The 18575-nt window shown below is 44.7% G+C and overlaps 1 long non-coding RNA gene and 1 pseudogene across 4 annotated transcripts in view; one reads left to right on the top strand and one right to left on the bottom strand.

The window, feature by feature from the left end:
• Positions 1 to 975: 975 nt before the first annotated feature.
• Positions 976 to 18575, bottom strand: part of Gm14051 — an 85008-nt gene continuing 67408 nt past the window's right edge. For all 3 annotated transcript variants that reach the window (XR_866753.3, XR_866752.3, XR_001783474.2), the window contains exon 3: positions 976 to 1181. This is a non-coding gene — a long non-coding RNA (predicted gene 14051). The remainder of the gene's footprint in view (positions 1182 to 18575) is intronic.
• On the top strand, positions 5899 to 6275 carry Gm29720 (annotated as a pseudogene). Its single transcript, XR_004691329.1, has one exon. The product of XR_004691329.1 is annotated as a predicted gene, 29720 (transcript).

Below are 18575 nucleotides of genomic sequence, written 5' to 3'. Positions count from 1 at the left end.
TCTCAAGAGGCTTCAAGCTCATGTTCATGCCCCATTCTTCTCTAAGAGCCCCCATGTAGAAGCATCCCAGGGTCTGTTCTTTTTGGCCACCGTGAATCATGTGGGCTTTCCTGGAAGGATCTCCATGGTCAGAGAGAACTGCTCTAAACGCCATAATTACAAAGTGGAAAGAAGTTGGTTAGTTTTACTCAATGGGGACTAACATGAGAGATAACAGGCCCTCCTGGCAGGTTTTTGATCAGGGATATGAGGTAGCTTAAATTTGTAGCATGGTAGGATATGGAGCCCATGGCTAAGCAAATAGATGTCCCTGCCACCTAACAACCCAGAGTTTGATCCCTGGAACACACAGGGTGGAAGAACAAAACTGACCCCCACAATTTGTCTTCATACCTCCATTTATATACTATATAACACACACACATTAGACACCATCAAACATCTACTAGTAATAAAACATTTATTTCTACAAATTTTTGATACATATAATTTTTAACATTTATTAAACACAAAAGCAAAATTGCATATTAATGGCACTAGTGCTATTCTGTCTGTATAAGGAAGTGTTGGCTGAATGTCCAACACTGCAGACAGAGAGGGGGCTCCAGGGTTTTTCAGAGGTGATTGACATTTCACTTTTACAGTGCTGAGATGCCATTTGCATAACTTAGTAACATAAAATGACCAGAACATGTTTAGGGCCATTTCAGAAACTGTTGGGAATTCTCTCCAAATCACAAGTCAAATTAATTTAATTTTTTTACTCTCTTTTTAAAGATTTATCATCTTAACCATGTGTAGGTGTTTGTGTCTGTGTCTGTGTATGTATGTGTTTGTGTCTATGTGAGGGTGTTAGAAGTAAGTTTGAGGTCACAAAAGAAAGGGCCCACCGTTCCAACTGAAGTGTCTGGACAGGCGAACATTGCTCTTGATCAAGAGGGTGCTCTCAGAAAATCAAACACACGGAGACAGGAAGTGTATCTAGTTTTTATTCTAATTTCAGGTGGTGGCTGTGTCTCTTCCCCATTGGCTGGGGTCTGACCTCACAATCTTATTCAGTTGGTTGGCTAGTCCGAAGAGAATTGGCACACAAGGGAGTTGGATGAAGGGGAAAGGAGGTGCTGCTCCAAGAAGGGGGTCACTGCTCCAAGAAGGGGGACACTGCTCCAGGACATAAATTCCTAGAATAGAGCAAAGGTTTTCCTGGGTCACAGTAAGTAAAACACTTGTGTGAACATCTTATAATGTGTGGGAGATAAAAATATTTTAATTCACTGGGCAGTGGTGGCACACGTCTTTAATCCCAGCACTTGGAAGGCAGAGGCAGGTGGATTTCTGAGTTCGAGGCCAGCCTGGTCTACAGTGTGAGTTCCAGGACAGCCAGGGCTACACAGAGAAACCCTGTCTTGAAAGAAAAAAAAATTTTTTTTAATTCCTTGTCCTTGTTTTATAGTATTTGACAAAAAGACTGGTATTTGATATTTCTTACAGATGTATGTGCCGGTGCCCTTGGAGGTCAGAATCATCAGATTCCCCCGGGTCCCAGGTGAGTGTGAGCTGCCCAGTGCGAGTGCTGGGAACAGATCTAAGGTCTTCTGTAAGAGCAATTCGTACTCTTAGTCACAGAGCCATCTCTCCAGTCTTCTGTATAAACAATTTAAAAACCAGTAATAAAGCCTAAGTCAGCAACTCAAGCCATGGATTTAAAGCCTTTGTTTCCTATGATTAAGTGTTCATGTTTCTCTAAGAGCAGATGACTATGTGTGCTCATTTAGACCTCTGCAGTGCAAAGCATGCAGGGAATCTACCTCATAGTGTTTCAGACCATGTGCGGCTGTGGCTTCAGACCCAAGTCTGCAGTGAAGTTACAAGCACAGCCGGGGTGAGCATCGTCAGCAGTCACTCCATGTGTTAGGTCTTCTATTCTCTGGCCATTGTGCATTCAGAAACCTTTTACCGTTGCTGAATTTCCAGTGAACCTCAACAGTCCGGCTCTATGTAGAAGATCCTAACACAGACAGTAGATGCCCTAGGCAAGTCGCCTTCTGAAGGCCCAAACAGGGGGCTCTCTGGCCTCCAAGGAGGCAATGGGAGACAAATGAATCATCACGCTCCCATTTTTGCTTTCTGACACTTTTCATTTCTGACCGTTTAGTGATTTCTTGTTTTTAATGTCTGGCCTGATTTCTTATAGAAGAGTCAGTGCCTGCCTGTCATTCTGCTGTTAACTTAGAGGCAAGACCTAGTGTCTCCTAAAGGCTTCAGACACTCACGGCCTCCAAAGCGAGTGCTGCTCCAGATCTTAACTTTTGTTTTTGGAGACAGGGCTTCACTATGCAGCCTGTGCTGTCTTTGATTAGACAGTTCTTTTTGCCTCAGCCTCCTGAGAGCTGGGGTTACAGGAGTTTACCACCAGGTCCAAAATGAAAGTTTTTAGACATTTGTGCTAGTTTTCTGTCAGCTCAATACAAGCTAGAGTCCCGTGGGAAGAGAAAGCCTCAATTGAGAGAAGGCCTCCATCACACTGGCCTGTGGGGTCAATCTCCGCCTCCCCCTCCCCCTCTCTACAAGAGTTTTGGGTGGTTTTGTAGTTGTTGTTCTTGTTTTTGGTTAATATTGTCCTAGCTGACTCTGACCTCCTGGGCTCAAGTGTCCTTCCTGCTTAGGGACCCCTCCCCACCTCCACCCCAGTAGCTGGGACTACAGGTTCTCACCCTTACTCCCAGCTATTCAACTTTTATTTATTTATTTTTTAAGATTTATTTACTTATTTTATGTAGGAGTACAATTATAGCTGTCTTCAGACACACCAAAAGAGGGCATCAGATCTCATTATAGATGGCTGTGAGCCACCATGTGGTTGCTGGCAATTGAACTCAGGACCTCTGGAAGAGCAGTCAGTGCTCTTAGCCACTGAACCATCTCCTCAGCCCCCAACTTTTACTTTTTAATTGTGTTTATGGAAAAATACTGTAAAACAGTTTTCAATGTGAAATAAAAGTGAACACACACTCCATTTCTCCTAACTGTGTTTGTGTATCACACTCTAAGCTTTGTCAGGAAGACATTTTTATGTATATGAATGTTTTGCCTATGGATAGATAGACAGATAGGTAGACAGACAGACAGACAGGTGTAGATATAAGTATAGATGTAGCATGGGCGTGGCTGGTGCTCTCGGATGTCAGAAGGGGGCATTGGATCCCCTAGAACTGGAGTTATGGGTGTTTGTGAACTACTACCTGAGTACTGGAAATTGAACCCAGGTCCTTTGCTTGAGTAACAAGTGCTCTTTACTACAGAGTATCAATGGCACACATTCTTGAACATTTTTTGGGGAGTGGGGGTGGTTTTTGAGACAGGGTTTCTCTGTGTAGCCCTGGCTGTCCTGAAACTCACTTTGTAGACCAGGCTGTCCTCGAACTCAGAAATCCACCTGCCTCTGTCTCCCAAGTGCTGTGATTAAAGGTGTGCACCACCACCGCCCGGCTTGAACATTTTTATAATCATACTTGTAGTACACATGTTATTCTTCATGCCAATTTTATAAACGTATTTCCATAAAAAATTTTTTAAAAATATTTCTAAGCTGGATAGTAGTAGCTCAGGCCTTTAGTCCCAGCACTCCGGAGGCACAGCAGGCGAATCTCTGCATTACACAAAGAAACCATGTCTCAAAACAAATAACAAACAAACAAACAAACAAACAAAACGAATGAACAAACAAACGTGTGTATATGCTTCAGGAGTCTATATTTTTTTCTCTACGTGCAGATAGTGATATCTACATGCATTCTGCTATGATGTATCTTTCACTGTACTTAAAAATCCATACTCAAATCTCACCTGTCTCCAGCTCCGTAGAGCCACACCCATTGCTACATCTGTTCTGTTTTGTGCTGTTAGACTGTGTACAGGTCAGTGGTGCACACTTCCTCAACTGAGACAGTCACTCAGGACAAAGGTCAAATGATCCCACTGTCACATTTCCCCATCCTTTCTGAGGCTCCTAGGACATGGTCATCTGAGTTTGTGTGCTTCCTCAGAAACACTCCACTGCTTTTCACCTAGAGATGGGGCCCCAACAGCTTCTCGAAGGCAAAAACAACAAACAGGATTGCCCAGGCATCTTCTGAAAAGGCTCTGATCTTCTGCCACATTTGCTCCAAAGCAACAGCACAAACAGAAACAAAACACAGCACGGAGGGACGGGGCAGGAGTGAGGTGGGAGTGGAACTTGTCAGGTTATTCACTGGGAACGAACAAAAATCTTTTTATGCAAATATCTATTGTCTTCACCCACTCCATAATTAAACCCTGCTTTCCGCTTACATCTCCATGAGCAGGATCACCAGCTGCCGTCTGCCAGCCGTTAGCTAGCACACCTGGAGCAGGAGGTGGGCAGACAGGGGAAGCTGGCATTCCTAGGTGATTAAGACAGATTTCAGTTCCTGGCTTCGGCGCTCTTCTGGTTGCCTATTACTGTATTGCAATACTAACAGTTGCTGAATGCTGGGGTTGTGTGTTACATTTGGTGGAGATGATGGGGCTCAGTTCAGTTCTCTCTTGGATTACTACAGGGTTGGGTTTGGGTGTTGGTTAGGGTAGCAGTTATCTGAAGATGGGCTCTAAAATTCAGGATGGCTCATTATATGACTGGTCGTTGATGCTAAATGCTAAGACCTGGTGCAATCTGAGAGGCCCATGATGGACTTCCAAGGTGACTTGAGAATCCTCAGGAAAGAGCGGTTGGAGACTGAGGAGTATCTCAAAAGCAAATCCTTGAAGATGGCCAGATGAGAACCATGTGGCCTCTTAGGACTGAGTCCTGAGCTACTCTAATATCTCACCACTCCCAATCCAAAGAAAGAATTAGACCTATGTAAGGAAGTAACTGGACCAGAGACCCTTCAGGGGTAATTTATTCTTGTCATTCAATCAATGACAGTTCAGAACCGAGCACTGGACAAGCAGACCTCAAGCTCCTGACTCAGGAGCAAAGCTTCCCTGTGACTAGGATTCCTTGTGGTTTTCAGAGATTAGTGACATGGGGGAACCTTCATGACAGGATTCGTGAGACTGAGACAGGGTGTCTCTAAGGGTGTCAAGGTCACATCTTAGGGGGACCGCAGCACAGTAGCCACACTGCGTACAAGCAGCCAAAGAAGTCCCAGGAAACGACTCAGCTCAAGGCTTCTTAGAAGGAAGATGGCTGATAGGGTGCCTTCAATTTGGGACGGGTGTTAAAAGGACACACGTGCTAAAGTCCTGGGCCTGAGTATTTGAACACAAAACAAGTGGTTATAAGAGGTAGCATAGAACCTGGGCAGTGGTGGTGCACACCTTTGATCCCAGTGCTCGGGAGGCAGAGGCAGGCAGATCTCTGTGAGTCTCTGAGTTTGAGGTCAGTCTGCTCTACAGTGAGAGTACCAGGACATCCAGGGCTACACAGTGAAGCCTTGTCTCGGGGGTGGGGATGGGTGTGGGGAAATGATAGCAGAAGCTTCCTGAGCCAAGATCAGGATCTGTTGAGTGAATGGCACAGACACCCAGGAAACAAGGGGTCCTGCTGTTCTCTACCTCCCCCAATGCTTCTCCTCTGAGTGACAGGAATATCCCCAGGACCTCTGGCTCCACTCTGGGTGGTGTCTTCTCCTTCTAGCTCTCTTTGGTATTGAGAGCAATGTTTTAGAAGATGGGATGTTCCTATTCTTCCAAAAGGACTGCCTTGTGGCCTGCAAGGCAGGAGGCAGAGCCCTCCATCCTGCCCCAGATGGTTGGAGGCTGCTGCCTTACACTTGTTTTGTAGCAACAGAATGATAAAATCTTGACTAGGTAAATAACTCAACCACTAGATGGCCTGAATCAGGCCACCAACATAAAAACTGTTTCTCGGTCTTTCTGGATCTGGCCGAGCAGGAGGCGCCATCATGGGTGTTGACATTTGCCACAACAAGGACCAAAAGGTTCGGCGCAAGGAGCCCAAGAGCCAGGACATCTACCTGCGGCTGCTTGTGAAGCTGTACAGGTTTCTGGCCAGACGGACCAGCTCCACCTTCAATCAGGTTGTGCTGAAGAGGTCGTTCATGAGCCGAACCAACCGGCCACCTCTGTCCCTGTCCCGCATGATCCGAAAGATGAAGCTTCCTGGCCGGGAGAACAAGACTATTGTGGGGGTGGGGACGGTCAGAGATGATGTGCGGATTCTGCAGGTTCCCAAGCTGAAGGCCCTATGTCCGTTCCAAGGGCTGGAAGTTTGAGCGCGCCAGAGGCTGAAGGGCCAGCGGAGACTACAAAAACTAACCCTGGATCTTACTGTTAATAAAAAAAGCTTTGGATGTTGAAAATAAATGAATAAATAAAAACTGTTTCTCAGAATTACATCTGGCCAATAGAAGGTAGGTGGAAGTCACTGGTGGAAATACTGTGTAAAAAGGAAGCATTAGGGGCTGCAGAGATGGATCAGTGAGTGAGGCACTTGCTGCTTAAGCATGAGGACGTAGGTTCGAAACCCAGATCCCACATAAAGTCAGGCACCGTGTGTGTGAGCCTGTAACTGCAGTTCTGGGGAGGACAGAGATAAGAGGATGGTTGGCTTGCTGGCTACAGGTCAGGTTCAGTGAGAGACCCTACCTTAAAGGAATAAGGTTGCCTCCTGGTTAGCGCCAGCTGTCAATCTGACACAGTGCAGACTTATCTGGGGAACTCTTTTTTTTTTTTTTTAAATTAGATGTATGCATTTTCTTTTATGTGTATTTTGGCTGCAAATATGCTGTGCATCCCGTGCATGGTTGGTGTCCGAGGTCAGCACTGGAGCTGAGGATGCTTGTGAAGCCCACGTGCATGCTGGGAATCCAGGTCCTCTGTAAGAACACCAAGTGCTCTTAACCACTAAGCCATCTCCCCAGCCCCTCTGAGGGAATCTTAACCAAAGGACTTCGGGCATGTCTGTGGGCCTTTTTCTTGATTGCTCATTGATGTGGGAGGCAGGCACACCGTGGGCATGTATCATCTCTAGGCAGTGGATACCGGACTGAATAAGAACGCTCGCTGGGCTGAAGCTAGGGATGGAGGCAGTAAGCAGAGCTCCTCCATGGATTTTGGTGAGGATGTTTTATCACAGCAACAAAAAGAGGAAACTAGAATGGGAGTGCTAGGTCAGGTCTCTGGATGCCCTCTTCTGGCCTCTGTATATATGCACATACATGTGCACATACACACACAAAGGGGGTTGGGGAGAGAGAGAGAGGGAGAGAGAAAGATAGAGAAAGAGAGAGGGAAAGAGAAGGATAGAGAGAGAGGGGAAGGGAGAGAGAGAGACGAAGGGAGAGGGAGAGAGAGAGGAAGGAAGAGGGAGAGAGAGAGAGAATATGTTACGATTTTCTACCTGTCTGGAAAACAGATGTGGTTGCTTGGCTTTATAACCATGAAGAAATCTTGACGGTGGATGGAACAAGAAATACACTGGTCTGACACCACTGATACACCTGACATATGCCCACTCCAAAGCCTCAGAATTTTCTCCCACACATCAACATCCCTCAAGCCCGGTTACAGTGGTAGCCTGGACGTACTGGTTGTTTTGGAACCCAAGGACACCTCTCAACCAAGTGCCAGGCATCCGTTACCTTTATCAGACCAGGCTGAATCACCATCCACAGGACCACTCAGAGAGACCCAACAGGACCCAAGCTTGTGTCCCACGGTGGTAACCCACACTTTAAGAGGCCATTCTTCTGCCTCACTGTCCCACTTCTCGGAACTTCCAAACAACCTGTACACAAAATTCAGAGATGGGTGCAGCGTCTGTATCACTTAGAACTCAGGGAGAGCCTTAGATGATTAAACAGGGCCTCATGTGAGTATAGGTGGGCAGTAGGGGACTGTAGAGGTGGAGGCAGGGGACTGGAAACAAAGAAGTTAGCAGGGCCGGGCAGTGGTGGTGCATGACTTTAATCCCAGCACTTGGGAGGCAGAGGCAGGCAGATTTCTGAGTTCGAGGCCAGCCTGGTCTACAGAGTGAGTTCCAGGACAGCCAGGACTACACAGAGAAACCCTGTCTCAAAAAAACAAAAAACAGAAAAGAAAGAAAGAAAGAAAGGAAGGAAGAAAGAAAGGAAGGAAGGAAGGAAGGAAGGAAGGAAGGAAGGAAGGAAGGAAGAAAGAAAGAAAGAAAGAAAGAAAGAAAGAAAGAAAGAAAGAAAGAAAGAAAGAAAGGAAATAAGAAGTTAGCAGGGAGATGAACATACTTTTGTTCACAAGGGGTAAGGAGGGCTGACCCACGAGAGTGGAATTCAAGGTATGAACCTCTTCAGCTATGTGATGCGACAACACACTCCCCTGGGTGTGTTCAAGTTTTGACATTTTCTGTTGGTTTGGTTGGTTTTTTATTTTGATTTGTTTTTATTTTTTGTTGTTTTGTTTTTATTTTTTTTTAAGACAGCCTAGGTTGACCTTGAACTAGCTATGTAGTCTAGGCTATCCTCAAACTCATAGCTCACCACTGTGCCCAGCAACACTTCTATTTTTAAAGAAACGCTCTTTGCTCCTCCCCATTGCCTTTTCCAGAATATTCACAACCTCTAGGAGGAGAAAGAAACAGTTCACCTCCATCAGAAGAGGACAGTGACTTCTAAAGAATGACTCACCCTGCTTGACTGGCTGAGTGGCCTGAGGCCAGAGCCTGCAACTTGGCTGGCCAATCCCAGCCCCATCCAGGAAGCAAGACAGTGTGGCAATGATGTGTCGCCTACTTGGTTTACTGGACTTGGCTGGCCTGACCATGACTAAGCAAGGCTGTGTGAGATTTCCGCAGTGCGTGACAGCGTGGAAATGGGGACCACTCAATGATGATGCCTGAGCAGAGCTCGAGTTCAGGGCTTTGGAGCAGCTCCCTTTGCCTGGCACTTTCTGATCCAGCCTCAGCTGTATCCACCCCTGCTTCTCCAATCTCCTCTGCCTCCACTCCATTATGGCATTGATCATCCCCAGAGGAGCCCTGGTCTCACCCACACTATGGTCTCTGGCAAGGCAAGGGTGTGGTCAGTGCCCCATATAACCAGTGAGTCAGAGTCTGTCTGTGGAGTGGTCACTTCCTGTCCTTGATGTGCCCCAGGGCCAGAGCATGCCCTGGGGCCCTCATTTTGCTTTTTAATAGTCTTTTTTTTTAAAATAAGGATTTATTTATTTTATGCATATAAATATACTATAGCTGTCTTCAGAGGGCATCAGATACCATTACGGATGGTTGTGAGCCATGTGGTTGTTGGGAATTGAATTCAGGATTCTGGAAGAGCAGTCAGTGCTCTTAACCACTGAACCATCTCTCCAGCCCGCCTTTTAATAGTCTTTTTTTTTTTTTTTTTTCGGTTTTTCAAGACAGGGTTTTTCTGTATAGCCCTGGCTGTCCTGGAACTCACTTTGTAGACTAGGCTGGCCTCGAACTCAGAAATCTGCCTGCTTCTGCCTCCCGAGTGCTGGGATTAAAGGCATGCATCACCATGCCCGGCTAATATTCTTTTTTTTTTTTTTAAGATTTATTTATTTTATGTATATGAGTACACTGTAGCTGTACAGATGGTTGTGGTTGTGAGCCTTCATGTGGTTGTTGGTAATTTAGTATCTCTGCTCGCTCTGGTCGGCCCCGCTCACTCTGGCCCAAAGATTTATTTATTATTATAAATAAGTACATTGTTGCTGTCTTCAGACACACCAGAAGAGGGCATCTGATCTTATTACGGATGGTTGTGAGCCACCATGTGGTTGCTGGGATTTGAACTCAGGACCTTCAGAGGAACAGTCAGTGCTCTTACTTACTGAGCCATCTCGCCAGTCCTCCGGCTAATATTCTTATTCTTTGAGATGTTCATACAATGTATTTTGATAATCGTCACCCCCACCTCTCCAAACTCTGCTAAGATCCACCCCACCTCCTTACACCCCTCCAAATTCATGTCCTGTTGGAAAAAAAAAAAAAAAACCCTTAATGTAACCCCTTGTGTTCAACCTGAGCTGAGTGTGGAGACATCCTAGTAGTAGAGTGTGGTTGACCTACTAAGGTCCACACCGACAACGAACACTGACTCTCCCTCCCCTTGAGCCCATCAGCTCCCCACAGTTCCTTATTTGGAAGTGTGGTTCGAGAGCCCCCTCCCTTTCCGTGCTAGAATATTGACTGCCCTGCATGATCTTGTGTGGGTAAGAACAGCTGCTCTGGGTTTGTGAACGCAGAATGCAGCAACTCAGCCACACCCGGAAGACACTGCTCTAGTCCTCTCTGACCTCTGTCTGTCACACGCCTTCTGGCTATTCTTCCAGGATGGTCCCTGAGCCTTTGGGAAGGGGGTGACACAGATGTATCATGGGATCTGAACACTCGACAGACAATCTCTGCACATTGACCGGTTGTGAATTTCTATGTTAATGATGGTCCATTACACAAAGAAACTCCTTTAAATACATTTTTAAATAGATTTGCTTATTTTTTACATATGAGTTTACTATAGCTGCCTTCAGACATACCAGAAGAGGGCATCAGATCCCATTACAGATGGCTGTGAGCCACCATGTAGTTACTGGGAATTGAACTCCGGACCTCTGGAAGAGCAGTCAGTGCTCTTAACCGCTGAGCCATCTCTCCAGCCCACAAAGAAACTTCTTTAGTAAGGTCTGAGGGGCTCTGGTTTTAATCTAATTATTCTTCACTTGATTTTGGTATGAGAAGCTGGTGGGAATGAGCAGTAAGGAGTGGTAAGGGCCTCTGGGGCCCATGCTCAAGCAACCAGTCTGTGCGCTACTGTTTCCCCACTGCTGGCTAGTCTCACAAGAGCCCTGGAACAATTTTTCTGCCCATAAGAAGCTAGGGACATAGTCCCAGTTCTACAAGAGAATATCCTTATTGGAAAGGCAATCAGCTAGAGGAGGTAAACCATGGAAATCCAGGGCACTCCTGTCTTAGGGTTTTACTGCGGTGAACAGACACCACAACAAAGGCAACTCTTATAAGGACAACATTTAATTGGGGCTGGCTTACAGGTTCAGAGGTTCAGTCCATTATCATCAAGATGGGAGCATGACAGTGTCCAGGCAGGCATGGTGCAGGAGGGGCTGAGAGCTCTGAATCGTCATCTGTAGGTAGCTAGGAGAAGACTGTCTTCCAGCCAGCTAGGAGGAGGGTCTCAAAGCCCACCCCAACAGTGACACAAACTACTCCAACAAGGCCACACCTACTCCAACAACCATATTAAAACTGCCACAACTCCTCATTCCCCCATGCCCCTATCCCCCCTCCCACCCACCCTCAAACCACCAGCAGAACCCATGCCCTCCACTCCTGGCCAGTGCTCACCTCTTAGCCAACTCCGTACCCTTTCTCGTGACAGCATCTGTGTGGAGCGTTCTGGTGTGCTAGGGAATCACTGTTAGAGTGAGTTCAAAGCTGCTTGGCTATTGGATGTGTGTGTGTTTTCCTTAGGCCATATTGTCCCCAAGCTGCCGTAGAAGGGGATTCCTTCATCCCAGCAGCTGAAAGACCCTAAAACCACAGGTTCAGACCAGCGAGGGCAGCATTGTTTTAAACACACACAACAAAATCCAGCTTCTTTTTCAGCATCTAACTTCCAAAAATTACAGTTATAAAGTTGTACCCATAATTTTTTTTCTGAAAAAAAAATCTGTTCAAAGTTCTGTATTTTGTTTTCTTTCTTATTACATGTCATTTTCCCTTTTATTCTTTGGTCACAGTTTTCTTTCTTATTTCTGATCTATGTTTATTTTATTCTTTACAGATTTTACTTAACTTTATACAAAACATTATTAAAGTATGATTTACCTTTCTTTTTAATAATATTTTTATTTATTCTTTGAAATTGAACAGATTTATATACAGTGTATTTTGATCATACCCATCCATCACTACCTTGATGCCCCTTCCATGTCTCCCTCCCAACTTCATGTCGTTGTTATTGTTGTTAATAACCCTGAGTACAGCTAGCACTGCTCATACTGTTCAAGGGCGTAGGGCCAGCCAATGGGGCACGGGCAGCCTACCAGTGGCCACATCTACAAAGGAGAGTGACTTGCCCTCTCAGCAGTGACCAACTGCCAACAGCTTGTACACCTTGGAGCCCCTCATCTGTCCATGCTGGGATTTTGCCTGGCTTGATCCTGTGCAGGTCGTATGTAGGTATCCACAGCTGCTGTGAGTTAACACGAACAATAACCAAGCCATGTTTAGAAGTCAGCATTTCACAGCTCTACTCTCCTAGCTCTTACATCTTTTCTGGACCTCTCTTCTATGAGGTTTCCCAAGTTCCAGATGTGGGGATGTTAATACAGATGATTCTGCTACAACTGAACATTCACAGTTACTTACAACCAACTCTTTGCCAAATTACAAGTTTCTGCATCATCCTCTAGCCACTAAAAAAAGGAGTTTCTCTTACCAAAGTTGAAATCCACCTATGGATATTTAGAGAGCAGTTAACTGCTTGTCTCCTTATCAGAGCAACAGTAAGTGTCTCTCACCCATCCACCCAGGGCCTAGGATCTCCTCAGTCATGGATGTTCGGCCACATTTAAAGTACCATGCATGAAATCCCTCCAAAGCACTTGGCTACCCCATAATTGTAATGCCACTATTGCAACCGTGGGCACATCTAGCCAGACACATTGATATTGTAGTGTGTGGGGACAAGCGCTGGACGAGATCGCTGCTGTTTTGTTTTCCCCAGGTAACATGCACAGCCCTTGCTGGCACAAAGTCAGCTAATCAGAGGGAGGGCGTGTCCTGGGCGGTCAAGGTTGAATTTGCTGTGTCATCCAAAGTGGCTTTCTTTTATTTTCGTGTGTGTGTGTGTGTGTGTGTGTGTGTGTGTGTGTGTGTGTGTGTGAGAGAGAGAGAGACAGAGACAGAGACAGAGACAGAGACAGAGAGATAGGGTCTCATATATCTCCAGACTGTCCTCAGATTTACTATGTGGCTAAGGATGACCTTGAACATCTGCTCTTTTAGGTTCAACCCTTCAGTGCTGGCACAGGTATGTGTCACAGTATCCAGCTTTATGAAGAGCTGGAGATTGAGCCCAGGGCATTGTGCAATGCAGGGTGGGCACTGCTACAGCCTGAGCTATACCTCTAGTCCCTGTTCATGGTTTTCACAAACATTTATTTATTTATTTTGTATTTCTGTCAGTGAATTAGTATTTGGTTTGATTTGTTTCATTGACTTCTGCTTTACTTTCAGTAGTTTCTGGCTGTACTTTTGTTGGTTTGTTTTCTTGTAATTCGCTTCCTAGCTTCATGGATAGAGTCCTTTACTCACGAAAGGGCCACAGCTCTTAGTGCCCCCATGGACATGCATTCGCCTGAAATCCACTGTGAGTGCACAGCCCAGGTTTCTGACTCTCCAGTTATGCTTATTCTAGAAGAGCTCATTCTTTGTGCAGTTTCTCTGCAAAGCTGAGAAGGAGCGTCAGTCTCCTCTGGAGGAGCCCCTAATTGTTTATATGGCAAGCCATCAGCCCTGAACTCATAGAAACAGGAGCATCACTGAAGGGGCTCAGTGGGTTGGATTTATATACTCATGCACATACATGTAACCACAATAATGAGAGAAAAAGAGGCCATGAATTTGGGAAAGAGAGAGAAGAGATATGGGAGACATTGGAGGGAGGAAAGGGAAAGAGAACTGTAATCATATTTTAACTTTTAAAAATTGCAACAACAAAAAAATAAATATCAGGTCTCCAAATGTGCTGAGTTGGAAATTTTTGTAGGTTCTAGATGATTCTGTTTTTTTGAAGCAAGTTGAATTATTTATTTAACTGGTATAATGTAGCTATTGATTTAAATGAAATAACAATGAAAGTATGTCTTTTCATATTTAACTTTTCTTAGAAGGTGTACTTTACACATGGGTCCAATCCTAAAATATTATATCTGCTTTTAGATTAGCAAATGTTTGGATACATAAGAGTGATATAGTGTACTTAAATTTTTTTCTCATCCAACTTATTTTTACTTTTTGCAATTTGTTTTGTTTTGTTTTTTGAGGCAGGGTTTCACTGTGTAGCCTTGGCTGTCCTGTAACTCACTCTGTAGACCAGGCTAGCCTTGAACTCACAGAGATCACCTGCTTCTGCCTCCTGAGTACTGTGATTAAAGGTGTGTGCTAACACCACCAGGCAAGAAACTGGTTTCTTTAGTGAATATTCAGAAACTATAGTTTCTCGTATGTTAACTCGGTTACTAAGAAGAGAAACAGCACAGAGTGTTTCTCAAACCAGTCTGGAATAGAATCTTGTAGAACACTAACTAGTACATATTCCAGAACAGACGCTATGCTGCCTGGGACACTATTTGCGAAAGGATATTTTCGTTTTGTTTTGTTTTCTGTCTCAATCAACCTTCATTCTCCGCGGCTGTTAGTCTTTCTCATCTCACCCTTTCAGTGTGTCTGCTCCTGATTCTACAACGCTGGACGTCAAGAACACCTCTGGCATTGATTTTGTCTGCAAATCAAAGCAGCCTGGGTCCTCACGTGATGCACCGATAATCGTTTGTCCTGAACCTCTGAATAGGGAGGGCATCCATTTCATCTCACAGAATGACTCTTAGGTAGGGGCTGCCTAAGTGGCACTTGTTGTACTCTTTTGCAGAGATGAGTCACCTGCGAGCTGATATCCATGTGATTAAAGCGGTTCAGGGTGGGGCCTGAGGTTTGGCCTTGCTCTCAGACTCCCTGGTGATGCTGACACAGTGCGCTTTGGAACTTTCCAGATAGCGAGGTACAAGTGTACTGTGTTGACATGGAATCAGGCCTACCTCCTTGCTGGGGGAAGGAATGCCATGATTAACTCGTGCTGCCTATGAGGAGCAAAATGCTGAGGTGTGAGGAGCGGCTGTCGCTATATTTACCCTAGTAGTGTCTCTCTTTTTTTTAATTAGGTATTTTCCTCATTTACATTTCCAATGCTATCCCAAAAGTCCCCCATACCCTCCCCCCAACTCCCCTACCCACCCACTCCCACTTTTTGGGCCTGGCGTTCCCCTGTACTGGTGCATATAAAGTTTGCAAGTCCAATGGGCCTCTCTTTCCAGTGATGGCCAACTAGGCCATCTTTTGATACATATGCAGCTAGAGTCAAGAGCTCCGGGGTACTGGTTAGTTCATAATGTTGTTCCACCTATAGGGTATGTCTCTCTTTTTTAAAATGACATATTCCACAGAAGATTTTTTTTAAAGTAGGTTATTCATAGCATCAAATGTTATGCAGTCATGGGATTAGTGTTCTTTGTTATGGCTTGAATCTGAAATGTCATTCTTAGACCCGTGTTCTGAATGTTTGTTCCCTGGCTGGTGGAACTGTGGAATGTGGGAATCCATGGAACCTTCAGGAGGCAGGACCTGACTGGCAGGCAGCACTAGTGCACTGGCATTTAAGGTTATGAGCGCCTCTAGATTCACCCTTGCTCTCTGCTCTTTGGTCCACTGTGATGGGACACTCCCACCATAAACATGATCTCTGCCTGCCTTCTCTACCATGTGGAAATGAGAGTGCAGTTAACCCACCAAACTAGACTACTCCACGGGGGAAGGAAAGTTTACTGTGGGAACAAACTGGGCGCTGCCTCTGAGAGTAGAGGACATCAGCTTGGTGGGAAAGCAAACAGACATTACGTGATGGTCAGCAGGGGGTGGGGGTCTTTGAGCTGATCCAGGCTGTTTGGAACTAGATGTCCTTTCATGAAGTAGTTGATTATTGGGACAGATAAGGTAAGCAGTGGTTTTCCTGGTAAACAAAACAAAGCAAAACCCCTTACAAGATTCCCGAGGAATACTGAGTTTGTGTTTCTGTTTACCTAATAACAACTCTGTCTACTTGGTCAGATGATTTTTGTCCTAGCGGCATACTTCTGGCAGCTTAGACTCACTTTCTAAATGTTCTACAGTCTCCCAAAGTTGGGCCACAAGCTGGGGAATAGTGTTCAAAAAGAAATTTGTAAGAAACATCTATCTCGCCGGGTGTGGTGGCACACGCCTTTAATCCCAGCACTTGGGAGGCAGAGGCAGGTAGATTTCTGTGTTCGAGGCCAGCCTGGTCTACAAAGTGAGTTCCAGGACAGCCAGGGCTATACAGAGAAACCCTGTCTCGAAAAAGAGAGAGAGAGAGAGAGAGAGAGAGATATCTATTTCAATTTCAAAGCATAATATTGTGCCCTGACCCTCAAAGCGTTATGGTCATCACATAATGCATATGTGTTTAATCTGATTTAAACTTTTCTAAAGCTTTTACCAGTCCTGACTTTATTCAGTCCTCAGCTGAGAAATAATGAGATGGTTCGGTAGGTAAAAGATGTTCTACCAAGCCTGATGGCCTGACTTTGACCCCAGGGACCTACACGGTAGAAGGAGAGAATAAACTCTTACAAATTGTCATCTGATCTATATACAGACACCATGACATATATACTGCAGCATGCATGAACCCAACCTTTGCTGCATATACACATATATAAAATGCATATTAAAAAGTCTAAAGTTTGGGGCTGGAGAGGTGGTTCAGTGGTTAAGAGTACTGACCGCTCTTCCAAAGGACCTAGGTTCAATTCCCAGCAACCACATGACAGCTCACAACCATCTGTAACTCCAGTTCCAGGGGATCTGACTCCCTTACACAGATGTACACGCAGGCAAAACACCAATATATATAAAATAAAAAGAAATCGATCATTAAACAAAAAAGTCTAAAGTTCAAAGTTTCTTTTGAGAATCAAAAGCAAAAAGCAGGGGCTGGAGAGATGGCTTAGTGGTTAAGAGCACTGACTGCTCTTCTGAAGGTCCTGAGTTCAAATCCCAGCAACCACATGGTGGCTCACAACCATCTGTAATGAGATCTGATGCTCTTTTCTGGAGTGTCTGAAGTAAGCTACAGTGTATTTATGTATAATAAATAAATCTTTAAAAAAAAAGACTGTTCATGTGGTTAAATCATGTTATCTTTTAAAAAAAGCAAAAAGCAAGTAAACAAAAATACCAAAACCAAACAAACAAAATGTCCTTTGAATCTCTGTAAGTTCACAAAGAAAATTATATAGTTCCAACATTCAATAGTAGAGAATGACCATCCCAGTTCCAAAACAGGAACTGGAGAATCATGAGAGACTGGACCACAGTAAGATCAAAGCCTGACAGAGCAAGCATTAAACCCTAGAGTGCCACATTTGGCAGCTGACAGGTGGTGGCGCAATGCAATGTGTGTCACCAGGCTTAGCAACCCCACCCTCCCCACATCCTCACCAACATGAGCTGTACTTTGTTTTATTATCTTGGCCGTTATGACTGGGGTAATAGGAAATCTCAATGTAAGATTGCTGGGGGGGGGGGGTTGTTCTTATTTTGAGACAACGTCCCTCTATATAGTCTTGGCTATCTCAGAACTCACTATGTAGACCAGGCTAGCTTGAAACTCATGAAGATCTGCTAGCCTTTGCCTCCTCAAGTGCTAAGATGAAAGATGTGTGCCACCATGCCAGGCTTCAAAGCGTTTTAATTTGCATATCTCAGATGTTCTTAGCCTGATAAAAGTCCAGTTTGAATTTTTCATAATCCTTTAATTTCTGTAATCTCTTAAAACCAACATAAGGGGTAAACACCAAGTTTTGCCGATAACTCAAGTACTAGCTGGGCCTCCTTGAACTACAACCAGAGAGGCTGCTAAGTTAGATACCTGAACCTAGGAAAATACTTCCAATATGGCCCTTTCCACCTGCATGCCCGGGAGACTCTTTTAAAGGAATGTCTTCTAAGTGAGTGTTTAGTTTTACACACCCTGGGGTGTGGTCGTGTCAAAACCATTTTCTATTGTCTCAGGGCAAAGTTCACAGCTTTTTAGCAGCACTAATTTCTGTCACACTGTAACAGCTGTGTCTACACTGGTTGTCTATGACTTTAAACTCACCTTCCATGGCCAAACTGCACAGTCTTCAAATCTTTTTTTTTTTTGATTTATGTATTTATTTCATATATATATATATATGAGTACACTGTAGCTGTCTTCACACACACCAGAAGAAGGCATCAGATCCTATTACAGATGGTTGTGAGCCACTATGTGGTTGCTGGGAATTGAATTCAGGACCTCTGGAAGAGCAGTCAGGGCTCTTAACATCCCCTTTTCAAATCTTTTTGTTCTACTTTCTGCTCCGAGTTCTCACTGTAACTCTGGCTAAAAGCAGCCAACAAAAACTATTCAATAGTCTGACTGCTATGCTGCCTTGAAATTACTCTGCCAAAGTAATTAATGAAGCCTCATTTCAAAATGTTCAGAGACAAATTATCTCCTAGAATATTATACAAGTGGCCTCTACTTGAAGTTCCAAAAGTCTTTCTCCTCATATGAAACTTCATGACCTCGGTCTCTTGTCTATGTTTTATTATTATTCCATGTGTGTGCCTGATGGTGCTACAGAACACATAGTGTGGAACCCAGAGGACAACTTGACAGAGCCTGTTCTCTTCATCTACCTTTATGTGGGTTCTGAGGATTAAACCTGGGCCTTTAGGCTTGCATCAT

This window comes from Mus musculus, chromosome 2 (genome assembly GCF_000001635.26).
Source record: "Mus musculus strain C57BL/6J chromosome 2, GRCm38.p6 C57BL/6J".
In the NCBI taxonomy this organism is placed as follows: domain Eukaryota; kingdom Metazoa; phylum Chordata; class Mammalia; order Rodentia; family Muridae; genus Mus; species Mus musculus.
Note: the sequence above shows the minus strand (reverse complement) of the source record. Positions and strands in the feature narration are given on the sequence as shown.